Raw genomic sequence first — 16,686 nt, 5'->3', positions numbered from 1 at the left:
GCCGGGAACTGTATGAAGTGGCCCCTGGGGTTGCCCGTATTTCCCAGGTCTAAGCCGGTCAGGTTCTGGTTCCCGGGTACTTCACAAAGCCGCAGACTTGGTTGAGCCTGGGTTTTGTGCCCTTCCCAGGTCCGAGCAGCACCGGTGACCAGGTTTTTGGCTAGCGCGGTCGGGGGCTGCGCCTTTTTCCCTTCCCCCGACCCAGCCGCTCGGTTTTCTGGGGGTACAATGGGCGCAGTTTCCCAGGAGTGCCGTGCTCTCCCCTGGGGAGCTGATCTCTGGCTGTGACCCCCTCGGCGCGTGTTGACCCTCCAGCGTTCCAAGCCGTCTTGGTTAGCAGCGCGGTCTATTTGCAGTTTGGTATAGCATGCCTCTCTGGGGCCGCAATTCCGCCCTTCCGGTTCTCGCTGCCCTCCCCTTCCTGTCTCCTGCTGGGGATGGGCCGCTCTGCGGCTGGTTTACTCTGCTCAGTCCTTTGTTCTGTGAGCCGGCCTGGCGGTGTCTTAGGTTAGGGCCTTTCGCGGTAAAGCTATCCCAGGGTCTAGGTTGCTGTCTCAATCTAGTTCCTTCAGATTGCCCGAGGGGCATTCAGGCTCAGCCCTAACCCAAAGCAATGCGGCCTGCCCCTCCCTGCCCGGTCTCTGCTTGCTAGTTGGGGAAGCACGCGTCTGGGCTGCGCGCTTGCGCCTGCTGGGAGTTGCTGCTAGGTACGTAAACCGCGGGGTTTAATAATTTATTTTTCCTCCCGGTTATTTTGCCCTTTGCGATTCCAAGGCTCACCACCAACCCGCCAGAGAGAGTGTTTCCTGGTGTTTGGAAACTTCTCTCTTTTTTAAGACTCCCTTCCCAGGACGGATCTCCGTCCCTTCCTCTTTTGTCTCTCTTTTTATCTTTTATATTTTGTTCTACCTCCTTGTGAAGACTATGATCTGCCTTTCTGTGTGTCTGATGTCCTCTGCTAGCATTCACAAGTTGTTTTGTGCAATTTGCTCGGCGTCTAAATGTTCTTTTGGTGAATTTGTGGGAGAGAAAGTCGTCTCCCTGTCCTATTCCCCCGCCATCTTGCCTGGGAGCTGAACATAGTTTTGAAACAGATTTACAAATTAAGTAAAATCACAGGGCAGCATTTTCACCAGGGACCAAAAAATATTTAAAAATTAGTTCTATTTTCTGATAAAATTAAATATATTTACATATTAATGTAAGTATAAACATATAGACTTTTGTACTCAATCTACATTGAGTTTTCAGTGACAGAATCTTTATTTTTATCAAATTCAATAATGAGAAAAATAAGATTAAGCCATTTTATTTTAATTGGAATTGGACTTTATTATGTATAGGTCTCATTCAGTCACTCCATACATCCAGATTCTTGTGTATAATCCTGGTATACATTCAGATACATTTAGCCACCTAATTTGAGGGGATTGTTATTGTAATATCTTTTGAATGCTACAACTCTATTTATAAGCTTCATAGCTATGATCATATAGTGAAGGATATAAGCAAAAGGATTTGATTTTGAATTTGCAATATTTTTCCTTACACAAAAATTTGATAGAGTAATATCAAACATTTTTTTGTCTGACTGCTTTCCTATTTTCAGGTAGATTCTTTTCACACTGAGCGCTAAATGTGGCACTTCTCATTTACACCTTTGTAATCATTATAGCACTTAAATTTATTTCAAATTACATAAGCTGCATTCATTTATACAATAGTTTGGTGGATCTTTCCTTTTGAAATGCAAGTTAATAATATCTGACTCAGAAAATCAAAGTTTATGGTAATAAATCACATGTACTTCAAGAAGTTTGTAATCATCATTTTGAGTTACATTGTTTAATACTTTTTACATGTTTAAGATAAATATGATTGTCTTTTTTGGGAGTGAACTCCATGTATGATAGTTAATTATTGACAGCGAATACTGTCATCATGTTTAATTTGAAATAAGTAATATTCTATTTTTCATAAAATATTACATATATATCATCTAAAACTCTCATATCAGTTGAAATTTTCTAGCTTATTAAAATGTAGATAACCACATTTTCAATTAGACTATCATGTTGACATGTTAAAAGTTGAAGATCAGTTAGAATCATTCATATACTAGACAGAATGGTTGAAGTTGCAGTGAAATGCCAAATTCAAGACAGAACAGAATTTAGACAGAACAATAATTAACATACTTAAAAATATCAATAGTGCCTTTGATCTCACATTAATTCAAATTTTGCTGGGGGAATTTTAATGGTAGACTAGTTGTGGGTATTAGAGGGAAGAATTGATCACTCAGTAGGGAATAGTATAATTTGTTCACAAACTCATTTAATATGGGAATGCTCTGATAGGGTCTATTTAGTGGCTTTATATATTAAAACTCCAGTACATATTCACACATAGCATGCTAAGTTCTAGGTAACTCAGATTGTGATTCAGATAATGAAAATGGTTCAGTCATTTATGCATGTCATTTACCTAAGCAAATAGACAAACTCAGAAAATGACACAAACAAAAAATGCTTCTAGAAATCTTCTTCAGAGAAAAATTAGTGAATTGATCTCAAGTAGAATTTTAACTAAAATGGTGTACAAAAATGGGAATTCAATTTGGATTTATCACTCTATTTTGCATTTTCTCACAATAATAGAATGTATAATTCTGAATGACAAAGAAACCTTACAGCTTTTATTATAAGACACACTTGGAAATAACAAGCATGAAAGAAATATTGTAGATTTAAAATTCCATTTTTACCTGTTGTGAAAACAGCTTCTTGTGAAATGCTTCCTGAAGTTGGACTTGATTGGCCTTATTTAAAAAGCAACATTTCTGTGTTAAGCTAGGGAGAGTGATCTAAAAAGAAATAGATATGCTTAGAAACTAAGTCCCGGATAAGAATATTTACAAGATTCTGAAAAAAATTAGGAAGCAAGCAAGATCACATTTAAGAGGAACCTGTAGCTTCCCTGGTGGCTTAGACGGTGAAGAATCCACCTGCAATGTGGGAGACCTGGGTTTGATCCCTGTGTTAGGAAAATACCCTGGACAAAGGAATGGCTACCCACGCCAGTATTCTGGCCTGGAGAATTCCATGGACAGAGGAGCCTGGCAGGCTACAGTCCACGGGGTCACAAAGAACTGGACACAATTGAGTGACTTTCACTGTCACTGTAGGCTCTGTAGAATGTGACAATCAAATTAATGGGATATCCTCAATGAAATAATTGGGAAAGAAAAAGGATATTAGGTAAAACTAAAGAACTCAGAATAAAGTACAGACTTGAATTATTAATAACACTTTGGTATTGATTCAATAATTATAACAAATATATCATACAAATCAGAGGTTAACAGTGGGGATACTAGGTGTTAGTTATATGATTATCACTTAGCGCAGTATATGCACTATGTTTGCAACTTTTCTGTGACTCTAAAACATAAAAACTATAAAAATCTTTTAAATGAGCTGGAAAGAAAGAAAATGTGATAGGAAGCCTAGTAAATCTATAGATGTGGTGATTTATTTTTGAGTAATCAGTAATTTTGTACTATATAGACAACCATAGATTTGAATGTATTTAATTACTCCTCTGGGAGTATAAAAATTATGACAGAAAGTCATTATTAAGGAATTTATCCTAGGAAGGAAATTCTATATTTGATCTTTTATAATTGATTCACTCCAAAGTTTCACTGGTATGTCAATTAAAGAAATGTTGTTTTTCTAGAGAGATAGATGATAGATGAATACATAAATAGGTAGATCCATAGAGATAAAGAAACATAGATGTTATTAGTATGTAGACATTCTTGCCCAAGGGTTTGGAAGAAAATACTAGGGTGCTTATGGGTTAAGGGCTGGATTCCAAAAATTAATTATCATTTCCTTCCCTATCAAGCTATATGAATAAGAAATTATTATAATTAGATACATTTTAATAATAATAAAACATCAAAAATTTAATTTCTAAAGTTCAATTGTGGAATACTTTTAGTCTATTTAATTGTCCTAAAATTAAAATATAGCATAAAAAATGAAATAAAATATAGCATAAACTACTCTTAAAGCTATATTCATATACATTTCGTGCAAAAATGTCCCACTTAAAAAAAACACTTCAGAAAATTTGAGAAATTCAATACAATCTTAAAGAATCATAATACACACTTAAATATTATAAGCATTGTGATATGAAAGGTCCTAGAGTGCGGTAGAAATGATTGTGCCTGTGCTCAGTTGCTGAGTCATGTCCGCCTCTGTGACCCCATGGACTGTAGGCTGCCAGGCTCCTCTGTTCATGGAATTTTCCAGGCAGGAATACTGGAATGGACTGCCATTTCCTACTCCAGGAGATCTTCCTGACCCAGGGATAGAAACTGCCTCTCTTGTGTCTCCTGCTTTTGTAGGCAAATTCTTTACGACTGTGCCACCTGGGAAGGCTGTGGTAGAAATGATTGCTAAGTATCCTAAGTCACCTCAGTCGTGTCCGACTCTGTGCGACCCCATAGACGGCAGCCCACCAGGCTCCCCCGTCCCTGGGATTCTCCAGGCAAGAATACTGGAGTGGGTTGCCATTTCCTTCTCCAATTCATGAAAGTGAAAAGTGAAAGTGAAGTCGCTCAGTCGTGTCCGACTCTTAGCGACCCCATGGACCGCAGCCTACCAGGCTCCTCCATCCATGGGATTTTCCAGGCAAGAGTACTGGAGTGGGGTGCCATTGCCTAATGATTACTTCTCACCAATTCTTTATTCTCTTCACCATCTGAACACAGACTACATGATCTTATCCCCTTAAAGTGAGGTGTGTTCTTGTGGCTTGAGAGTATGCACACCCGGGTCACCCCTCTCCAGGAGGAGTGAAGAGCTGGAGCCTCATTCTCTCTGTTTCCTTCCTCTTTATGGCGAAATTATTATTGTTAATGATTTTGTGTGACTATCTATTGTTTAGAACAAGCCTCACATACTAAAATATACACCTCTATGAGCATTTTATAAGGAAATTCCAAAACAAAGATAAAGTTTTTAAAAATATCCATTAAACATGTCAGATCAAAATAATATCTGTATTGGACTTTTTAGAAAAATATTTTGATATAAACCATTTTTAAAGTCTTTATTGAACATGTTACAATATTGTTTTTGTTTTATGTTTTGTTATTGTGGCCCCAAGACATGTTGGATCTTCCCTGGTGGCTCAACTGGTAAAGAATCCATGTGCAATGCAGGAGACCTGGGTTCAATCCCTAAGTTGGGAAGATCCCCTGGAGAAGGGAAAGGCTACCTACTCCAGTATTCTGCCCTGGAGAATTCCATGGACTGCATAGTCCACGAGATTGCAAAGAATTGGGCATGACGGAGTGACTTTCACTTTCACTTTCATGTTGGATTTTAGCTCCTTGACCAGGGATCCAATCTGCACCCCTTGCACTCTAAGGCAAAATCTTAACCATTGGACCACCAGGGAAATGTATATCAGGTTTTACTTAATTATTTTTGCTTTTCTGTTACTGGCTCCTTAATATAATATAAATTTACTTTTTTTCCCTTAATGATCATTGTATCTGTATAATCAGAATTTCAAAACACTCTCGATGTTCTTGATTTTGCACCCTCATCACAAGGAAATACAACTTTAGATCTGTTGTTATCCTCCAGTGCTGACAAAGTTACTTAAAAATTTAAGTTGAGTTTGATTCCATACTAATCACACACTCTGAGTGATCATATGCAACATAGCATACTCTGACATATTTGATTATAATGAATGAAATACAGCCCAAATAGTAACCTAGAAAGAAATTTCCATTTGAAATAGCCTTGTGGGAAAAAAAGTTCAAATTAAATCCTCTTAGTGCATTAAAATGCAAATATAAGAAGGCAATCCAATTGAGTTACATCGGTAATAGCACATATAACACAAATGGAAATTCCTCCCAAATAATTAAGTTATAGCTACATAAATCACTGATGTGTGCATTTGAATTTTGTTCTTTCCACGCATGCTTGAAAGTTCATTAACTTTTGATCACATTAGAATACGTTTTGTTTATCTCCTGCAAACCAGTCACTGGACAAGTTTTTCTTTTTTCCCTTTTGAAGCCAACGAAGGCCGTTCACTACTCTTCATTGCATTCAAATATTGTAAATAAAGCTTTCAACTATGCTGGCAGGTTTTGTTTCCAGTATAATTATGAAAACTCTGCAACTGGGGTGTCACCCTGGGAATGTCAATGTCTTGAATTTCTCATTAAATCATTTGGACTCTGAAACATGCAATATCTTGAGAACAGTAATGTTCACACTCCAATTGTGCAATCTTGAAAGAAAACAAAAAGCTTTTGAGAAAATTCTGCTTAGAAACTCTGAAAGCATGCATCTCCTTTTGTGTGTGTGTGTCAAAAGTCATATATAATGTCGCTATAGCTGTTGGAATTTTCAAGTGTGTGAGATGATGTCGGTACTGAAAAAAGGTGCAACTTATCGCAATTGTGAAAGCCAAGAAATATTTGCAGTAAAGAGAAAAATGGGAAGAAAATAATGTGCTTTGGGCATTTAAATTAGTAATGATCTCCATTATATATCCAATTAGTAGGGAGCATTAACTATTATATTGACCACTAAAGATAGGCAAGAATGTCTGTGCTCTGATTTAAATTCTTTAAGCACATTCATAAGTGATAATGTGAATTCATAATTAAAATCTTAAAGTAAAATACAATTAATTAATTAAATTCTATTTAATTTAAATTTAGCAAGCATATACAGTTGCCTTAATACAGATCAAGCTACAGTTAATAAGTTTTGAAATTAATTTTTTTGGACATTATAGTTCAGAATCTATACAAGAAATGGAATGACACTATTAAGTATAAATTGTAGTTGTTACTAATGAAAAGAAGTGTAAGTATTGTTTGAGATAATATTTCTAATGTTATCTACCAGTGGATATGAATGGGGTTTTTTCCTTAACAGAATATATTCTAAGAGATTGCTAAACAACTATAGACATTATATTTGATACTTTAAATGATGATAAAAAATAGAATTATTTCAAGGATTAAGAAGCTGATTTTCTCATTTAAAAATAAGATTACTAATTGCTGTCATTATTTGAGAGCCTAATTGTTCCATTTGCAAGCAAATTATTAGGTGTTATACATACATTATCTTAATTTGAACAACAGCCTTACAAGAAGGAATGATTGCACAGATGAAAGCTGAATTCAAGCTTAAATGAACCGACTAAAATCCCTTTGCTAATAATTGACAGAAATCACAATAAAATCCCTGCAGGTATACATCCAGATGATGGACCATGTAGTTCCGTCATCTTCTACTTAAAGAGAAAAAAAAACAAGACTTTGGATTTTCCCTGACTTACTTTACTATGTATGACACTCTCTGGGTCCATCCTCATATATTAACACATATATGTAGAATCTAGAAAAAATAGTGGGGTGGGACAAACTGGGAGGTTGGGGCTGACATATATTCACTATTGGTGCTATGTATAAAATATATAACTAATGAGAACATACTGTATAGCACAGGGAACCTGACTCAATACACTGGAGTGACCTAAATGGGAAGGAAATCCAATAAAGAGTGGATAAATATATTCACTTTGCTGTGAAGCAGAAACTAACACAACATTGTAAAGCAGCCATACTCCTTAAAAAATTAATTTAAAAAGAAACAACAACAACAACAACAAAAAACAAACCTTTGGACTCTATCACTGTGTCTTATCTTCTCTTAGCGACTTAAGGGCACTGCCCCAAGTGTTTTCTCCCTTTTCTACCCCATTGATTGGTTCTGCTCTACTGGATTATTTTGATCACCAGAAATGTTGTCCTTTTCCCATCTTTAAACCCAACAAACAAGTACAGCCCTTTTGACCATAATTATTCTTCATCTGTCACTCTATTTCTCTCCTTTATTTTATTTGAAATTCTTCAAAAAGCAATCTCTATGCACTCTTCCAAATTTCTTTCTTCAAATATATCCTCATCTGCACTGGCCTCAGCAGTCCCTAAGATCTACGCTGAGATCAGCAGCAACGCATACATTATTCAGCTTTTATTAATAGTTCTCTGTTTGAACTGTTAGATAATTTGCTATATTCTAACACCACAAACATTTTCTTTAGTCCCCAATTTCCCCACCTGGGGCATCTCTCATACATCTTAGCTCCTTTTTCTTCCATACGTGATTTAAAATCAACTTACCAGATTCTATAAAGAACCCATTTAGGATTCAGATTGGAATTGCACTGATGAGATTGCTCATTTGGGGGAATATATTGATAGAAAATTCTTTCCAAAACACAGTCAATGTCACCATATATTTAAAATTATGTAATGTTTTCATTAAAATAGTTTATTCTGTGAAGGGTTTTTATGTATTTTTTATTGAAATTCTAAATATTATTTAAAAAATACATTTCTAACTGAATATTTTGTCCTAAAGAATTACCAGTTGTGTGTCACAGGTCAACTTCTTGTTTTGATTCAGTCACCTTTGTTTATTCTAATAACAGAACTGCATTTGGAACTTTCTATATAGACAATCATGTCATAAAAAAATAGTTTTGCTTAACTTTCAAATAATAGATTTTATTTTGTTAATTTTATTATATTTTAAATTTAATTTTATTTTTTACACGGATTAAGACTTTAGTACAATCTTAAATAGAATTGATAATATCAAACTTTTTTTTTTTTTGCTGATCTTATTAAGGGTTATAAGTGTGTTGGTCTTAATATTTTTTTCTTTTAATTTTTTAAATTAGATGTCCTTTTTTAAGGTTAAGTGGTTCCTGTCTATTCTTTCTTTGCTAAGAGTTATTAATCATGCATTATCTTAAATGCAATTAAGGGAATTATACCTGCATGTAGTAAGATGAGTTCTTGTATTAGTATCCCTGTCCTTTAATCTGAAAATGGAATAAGTTACAATAAATACTAATCAAATTAATTAATTCAGGTAATTAGTTAATTGAAGTTTCTCTAAACCTGAAGTGTTGTTCTTCCATACCACTGTGCTTTCTCAAAAAAACTGTTTCATATTTGGATTAGAACTGAATTGTCAGACTACATATATTACTTAGTACATTTTAAAAAGAGGTTTATATTTAATTTATTTATATGTATATCGACTCCATTGTGCATTTATATGTATATGTAGTCTTCACTCTTTACATAGTGAACTTTGGTAGACTATGACACAGACCATGCCTGATAGAGACTCAGTATTCTTGAACAATTAAATATAAATGTTGAAACTGGGGGACACATATTGTAATTATTCCTTATGTAGAAAATAGTAGAAAATATCCATTAACTTTTCTTTACTTTTGCTGGGGAGAACTATGATGATAACTACTGATTTTTTTACCAATGTAGAAAAAAAATATACTTTACAGATTTATTCATTGTTTATTATACTGTAATTTTTAAAATCCTGCTTTACTTAGTACTCAGTATATGCAACTGAGTTGCCTGCAGCTATTTTTGTCAGTCTGTTTCAAATTTTCTTCATAAATTATTTATTCCTTAATATGTTCTTATTTTAAAAAATAAAAATTGCTGTTAAATATATATATAGATATACACTTTAATTTTTATTGGAGTATAGTTGATTAACAATGCTGTATTAGTTTCAGATGTATAGCCGAGTGATTTGGTTATACATGTACAAATATTTTTGTTTATATATTAATTTTGATTTTTAATTGGAAGATAATTGCTTTGCAATATTGTGTTGGTTTCTGTCATTCAGCAGCATGAATCAACCACAGACATACACATACCTCCTCCCTCTTGACCCTCGCTCCCATCTCACACCTTGTCCCATCTCTCTAGGTTATCACAGAGCAATTTTTTGTTTGTTTTAGCTTGTTTTCATAGAATGTATTTATTGTATTTATTATTAATTTTTATTTTAAAATGGAATACAGTTGATTAACAATGTTGTGATAGTTTCAGGTGTACAGCAAAGTGATTTAGTTGTACATATATATGTGTCTATCTTTTTAAAATTCTTTTCCCATTTAGGTTATTACAGAGTATAGGTCAGAATTCCTTGCTCTATATAGTAGATCCTTGTTGGTTGTCTGTTTTAAGTATAGCAGTGTGTTCATGTCATTTCCAAATCCCCAATCTATCCATCCCCCAACCCTTCCCCTTGGTAACCATAATAAGCTCATTATCTAAGTCTCTGAGTCTGTTTAGCATTGTTTACAATAGCCAAGATGTAGAAGCAACCTAAATGTCCACTGACAGGAAAATGGAAAAAGAAGATGCAGTGCATATATACAATGAAATATTACTCAGCCTTTAAAAAGAGTGTAATTATGCCATTTGCAGCAATATAGATGACTTGGAGATTATCATACTAAGTGAGATAAGTCTGAAAGAGAAAGACAAATATCATATGATGTTGCTTACATGTAGAATCTAAACATATGATATAAATGAGTCAATTTACATACAGAAACAGACTCACAGACTTAGAGAATGAACTATGTATGGCTATTAAGTATGTTTAAGAAACCCTGCATACTGCAGCTTCCTCTTGGAGTTTCTAATACACATTATCATACTGGACTGTCTGAAAACTTTTTCATAAAATTATTTTTTATCCCAGCTTTCCTAATTATATTTGACCGTTCTTTCTATGTATATCCAGCTAGTATATCACTAGCATTCTGCAGGATACCTTTTGAAGAATATAGTTTTAGGTAAGAAATACATAAGTTTGCAATAATATTTTAAATGAAAGATTTTCTTGTGGTGTATAAGTAGCTATAGTCACGGACTGGACTTTCTGTTACATCCCATTACATTCTGTTATATCCTTTTTCTAACTAGTTTGGCTTCTTAATCTAGTCTACTTCTATGGAGTTCTGTCTAGATTTCATAGTTAATACCTAACCAAGTCTCTCTGAATTCCAATCCATTTCACAGGAGCCTTTATGTTAACACTTCCCCAACTATGTGATATAAAACCTAAATTGACCCACTCTAGTAAATGGTTTAGTTTGCTGTTACATTGACCTCAAAAGTAATATCATGGTCATGTTATTCCTCCAGATTGTCTTTAGTTCCTCTATTTTATCACTTACGCCTGGGGTCTCATCATTCCCCACAGTAAAGCCCGTTTTAGTAGGGTTATTTCTGAAGACCTCACGAAGAAATAAATTTATATTGGAGGAAGTGAAAGGGTAGTTGTTTTGGCTCAAGACATGTTGCTTCTGAGATATGTTGTGTCAAAATAGAAAACAACAGTATACAGTCACATGTAGAATCTGGGAAGAGAAGATCTATAATGGATTATGATTTAGGAAAGAAACCACTCAGATGGCAACTGGAAAAACAAGAGTGTCTGGAGAGTCAGGTAGATCATGAAAGATGAAGATAGAACAAAAAGTCACCAGCATTAAATGTAGCAAAGGACAAGATAAAAATAAAAGGGATTTTGAACACCCCTTTTACACAATAATGGAGAATTGACAAAGTTTATTGCCATTAATTAAAGTGAGATATTGCTTAAACATAAAGGACATGACCATTTATTCAACATAATATCTAAGGAGCCATACCGTGTGCCGGGCGGTGAGCTAGTACTGCAAAGATAAATAAGACAGGTATCATCCCTGATCTCAGAGAGCCTTAAATATATAATATTCAATTACTAATGAAAATCCAAGGCAGATAAGGTACTTAGAGATTTTTTTATTAAATTTAAAAGCAATGAAGATACAAAAGACTCGGTGAGATAAACTTTTGTGGAGTAGTGGGAGAAGAAACCACATCAAAATGGGTTGAACTGTACTGTGAGACATTTATTTTAGATTGTATGCATAAGAAAAACGCTTAAATGCACCAAAATATTAATCAGCATTGATTCTGAACTGTGGAGTTACAAGTAATTTTTATTGTATTTTTCTCATCTGTATTTTATAAATGCCTACAAATGAAGATATATCCTTTTTATGATAAAAATATATTATTAAAAGGGAAAATTAATTACTTTATTCTAATGAATTATCATGAATTTCATTTTAAATATAAATGAAATATAACATTTATCTGAATACTAATGTGATAGACACAGAAAGCTTAATAAAGTGATTCAAGCAAATACTAATGGTAGCAAAACCTGAGTAGATATATTTTGAAGACTTCATTATTTTGATTGGCTCCCAGATGATATGATTATGTAGATAATTGCCAAAACTCAACTTTTTCTATGCTGTTAACACACATCCACCAAAGAACTAGAGCTGCTTGAGGTGCTAGAAAAGTTTTTAAAAAGTAGAAAGCAGAGCATTAATTTATGCAGCTACAAAGTCAGCACATGCTAATACTCTCAAAATGTAGAATGACTTCAATTCCCACCAGTTTAGCAGCCGACATGATTATGCACATGAGTCTTCTAGGAAATTGAGGAAACAGTAATAACAAGCCCAGTTAGCAAGAGAAGAAAAGGGCTGCCTAGCTGGCTGGCTAAGTTCCCTATGTTAACACTGATTATAAACATCAGTGGTGGTAAACACAGCCATTCCACGAGATTGAGCTGTGAGCATTTATGGGAAAATGAGATCAGCAGCCATGATTCCATTCTATTAAAACAACTCCTCTGAGACCTTTGTAGGATAACACATTTGTTGTTCTGCCTACCCTCTAGCATGTACAAAGGGACTATGGAACCACAATCTCCAGGGGCAAAATCAGAAGGGGTTAAATTCTTAATTTCTTCCAATGTTATTGCATTCTTAAATAATACACCTTGGAAACCAATGAACTACAAAGTCCGTTTTTGTTTTTTTTTTTCATCCTTTCAGATACCTTTCCAAACAAATGAAAACCTTTCCAAAATATTCTCAGGTGCTCTCCCATGCCATTTAACAGAAAATGGTGTGTAATTGCTAGCCTGAAGCCCATCAACAAATTACAGATTAAAATACACCTTGTAAAATGGGAAACTTCAGGAACAATATAATCACATATTTTAAAATTGATTATTTTGCGTTACATTTCTAGGTCACCTGGTGAAAATTAGTCTCCCCAGCACACTTCCACGAAGCCTCTGTGGCCTGTGATGCCACTGTGCCTAAAATTTCCAGGATTATTCTTATTTATCAATATTTTACAATACAATGGCTTAGAGGCAGATGTGAAAGGAAATGAACTGCATGAAGGAAAGGGAAGAATAATGTAAATTATGAATTAGAAATCAGAATTTTGAGCTTTAAAGAACCGTGAAGATCAGTCATTCTTTCATTCAAGTTCCTCTGAGTACAAAAAAAAAAAAAACAACCCGTACTTATTAACCAACATTACACAAAATTGGGGCCAGACCACAAGTTCCCCAGATCTCAAGATTAGGTGCACTTCTGATGCAAACACGATGAATACATTTCCTTTAGAGAGAGACAAAAAGTCAGAGTCTCGTAGAACCCGGGGTGGCAGTGGTGAAACTTGGTAAAAATGAGCCCCGACCGACAAGAAGTGGGTACATGTGTGTAATGACATCTGTCCTTTGTATTTTAGACTTGCTTACTTAATGTTCCTTAAAGGTAGAAAAAGAATAAAGGAAGCATCTCTTTTTATGGCACCAATTATTACATATTTAGGAAGATTTGTAATTTCAAGGCAACTCTTCTGATAGAGCTTTATGTCTTCACTTTTCAAACGTTAATTGAATCTACCATATGCCTTGCACCATCTGAAGTACTGACCTAACCTGAGATGAAGGCTTCATTTTAAAGTATCCAAATGTAGCCAGTACTTATAGTAAAATAAGATGTTACAGGGATGGCCTGAAAAAAGGAAAAGATTATGGTAAGAAAATGGAAGAATAAGAGGCGGGGAAAAAAGCACAGGGGCTTGAAGACAAAACCATCAGTGAACAGCAGTATAACTGTATGGTACAGAAAATATGAGGTGACCTTTTAACTTTCTCTCCATGTGACCTTGGAAAAGATGCTTACCTGCTCTGCCACAGTTGCTTAATTGTGTACTGCAGACCAGACTTTCATTCTTTCCTTACTTGCAAGGTTTTTGAGAACCTCAAATACTGTCAAAAGCTCAAATGCATGTGAAAATACTTAGATTAACCTTAACACTCTATGCTTCTGGATGGCTATTAGAATTATATTACTACCTCTTCTTTGCTATATATAGAAGAGGTTTTGATCTATTTCTAGTATTTAAGCAAGAGTCAAATTTTAAAATAATTAGAATAACTTAATAGCATCCAAGAGTTCATAGGCTGACAATCTTTAGGGAACAAACAACTTCCTCCCCTAGAAGATGAGATGGAATTAGTTCCTCCTAGAGAGCAGATAGCAAAACCCCCAAGAGAATATAAATGCCTGCAATTTTCTGGTTTGCAAAGTTTTTCATGCTTCTGAAGATGATTACATATCTCATCAATTATGAAGATGCCATATTGTCAAATTGTGAGAAGCAACTGGTAAGGTAGGTGTTTTTAATGCCACTAACATGTTCATTTCAGGGTGGAAGGATTCGATTGTTTTAAATTCTAAAATGTGCAATCTATTGCTTCTGATGGTGCACCATATATTTTCTGGCCCTAAACTTGTAAATGAGGGTACTTATAATACATAGATGCAATTCTGCCTCTATTAGAAAAGAAAAAAACAGTGTTCAGGCACTGAAATCCCATGCTCATCTTAATCAAAGAAGCAAATAATTCCCCACAAATATTTTGCTAGACCTTGGTATAAAAGCTGGGTTGGTGTGCTTTGAGGTTAATCTGTTTCTTATGTGAGTATATCAGATAGTGTGGGACTTGCTGAGTCTGAGGCTTGCTGCCCCAGTCCTGGAGCTGATCTCTGGTGGCCTTGGCCACACTGTGGTGAGAAGCAGGATTTCAGTTCCCAGCCAGTGATCAAAGTCAGGCTGCCTCAGTAAGAGTGCCTAATGCCAGTCACTATATTACCAGGGACAATGGCCAGTGAAAAGGCCCTGGCCTGTTAGCTCGTAGAAAAATATTTCTACCAAGAGATAGAATGTAGTCAAAAAAGTAAAGTGTTTATTAGGAGGAAAAAAGAATACATGTGCATAGATTTCACACAGGCAGGCTCAGAGTGAAAGTTGCGTCCTCATGGTAGTGAATCACTTACACAGGGAATGTCTTTTGGGTTTCCTTTTGGCCAATCACCTTGCTTTGCCTGGCTCAGAGTCCCTGTTTGGTTTAACTCAGGATCCTTTCCTATGGGCCCAGGTAGATGGATTCTAGCTAAGAGGCCTGTGGGTAGCTTGACATCATTTACAATGGGGTGGTGTCCCCTCCCTTTCTTAAAAAAGTATATTTATTTGAATTGGAGGTTAATTACTTTACAGTATTGTAGTGGTTTTTGCCATACGTTGACTTGAATCAGCCAGGGATGTACATGTGTCCCCCATCCTGAACCCCCTCCCACCTCCCTCTCCATCCCACCCCTCAGGGTTGTCCCAGTGTACCCGCCCTGAGCATCCTGTCTCAGGCATCGAACCTGGACTGGTGATCTATTTCACATATGGTATATACATGTTTCAATGCTATTCTCTCAAATCATCCCACTCTCGCCTTCTCCCACAGAGTCCAAAAGTCTGTTCTTTATATCTGTGTCTCTTTTGCTATCTCGCATATAGGGTCATCATTACCATCTTTCTAAATTCCATATATATGCGTTAATATACTGTATTGGTGTTTTTCTTTCTGATTTACTTCACTCTGTATGATAGGCTCCACAAGGAGCCTTTCTGCACATGTGTAGATGGGAAGGTCTCCTTTCTACGAGCTGCCTTGCCTGGAGAATGAGAAATATGTGGTCTCTGTCTTTTATCGGGGCAGGGCTCAGCTCCTCTTATTAAATTCCTGCTATTATATTCATCTTGGAGTATCCATTGTTCACAGGGGACAAACTCCAGCTGCTCAGCCTGGGGCTTCAGAGTTATCTGTGATGAGCCTGCTTAAAATGCAGATCCTTGGATTTCATCTGAAAGCCCTGAAATCAGAAAGTCTTCGGTTGAACCTAGGGAGTTTTAACAGACTCTCTCTTTTGCCTTGGGAACAGTGTCAGGTCTGTTGGTCTCAGTGCAGAGAAAGCAAAGGCAGGAAAGAAGGGAAAAATCAAGGAGGTGAAAAAGGCACAAAGCAGTGTCACCACCGGGCCCTTTCCTGTGCTGAAGCTTTTGACTTTCATTCCAACTCAGCTTGTGTCCGTCTAGCCCAGGGAATCTTCTCAGTGAGAAGCCATTGCCTTAGCAGGAACTGTCCAATTCCACGGAATAATTTTATATTATTGTGACATTTGATTACTATCATCTCTGTAAAGAGAGTTGAATGGCTTAGCCACATCCTCCAGAGAACAGAGTGAACCTTTTGAAACGTGACTTTCATTAGAAATGAGGCCAGCAGATGGCCAATTTGAGAGAAGATCAATGAACTTGTTCCTAAGTGACCAAAGAATCCTCAAATTCTAAAATTTAGAATTTGATATCAACCATTGTGACCTTGTTATAACCACACTCTGTTTTTTTGTTTTTTTACTGTGTGAATGCTAACAAATACTCTAGTGGATTCACTTGTTTAGTATAAAATATTAATAGAGCTTTATTAGCCCATGTTATGAATATTATAAAATATTTTCAATGAG

General features: G+C 35.6%; 1 protein-coding gene across 5 annotated transcripts in view; it reads left to right on the top strand.

Moving 5' to 3' along the window:
- Positions 1–391: 391 nt before the first annotated feature.
- The window catches only part of FSTL5 (follistatin like 5), a 780,511-nt gene continuing 764,216 nt past the window's right edge, over positions 392–16,686 (top strand). For 4 of the 5 annotated variants that reach the window (XM_081538299.1, XM_081538297.1, XM_081538298.1 and 1 more), the window contains exon 1: positions 424–707. The gene's annotated coding sequence lies outside the window, so the exon portion shown is untranslated. Of the gene's footprint in view, positions 708–16,686 lie in introns of all 5 variants that reach the window. The other variant, XM_081538294.1, reaches the window with a different exon arrangement.

This window comes from Giraffa tippelskirchi, chromosome 11 (assembly GCF_054371585.1).
Source record: "Giraffa tippelskirchi isolate mGirTip1 chromosome 11, T2T-mGirTip1v1.2.pri, whole genome shotgun sequence".
Lineage (NCBI taxonomy): Eukaryota > Metazoa > Chordata > Mammalia > Artiodactyla > Giraffidae > Giraffa > Giraffa tippelskirchi.
This window is presented reverse-complemented; position numbering and strand designations above follow the sequence as displayed.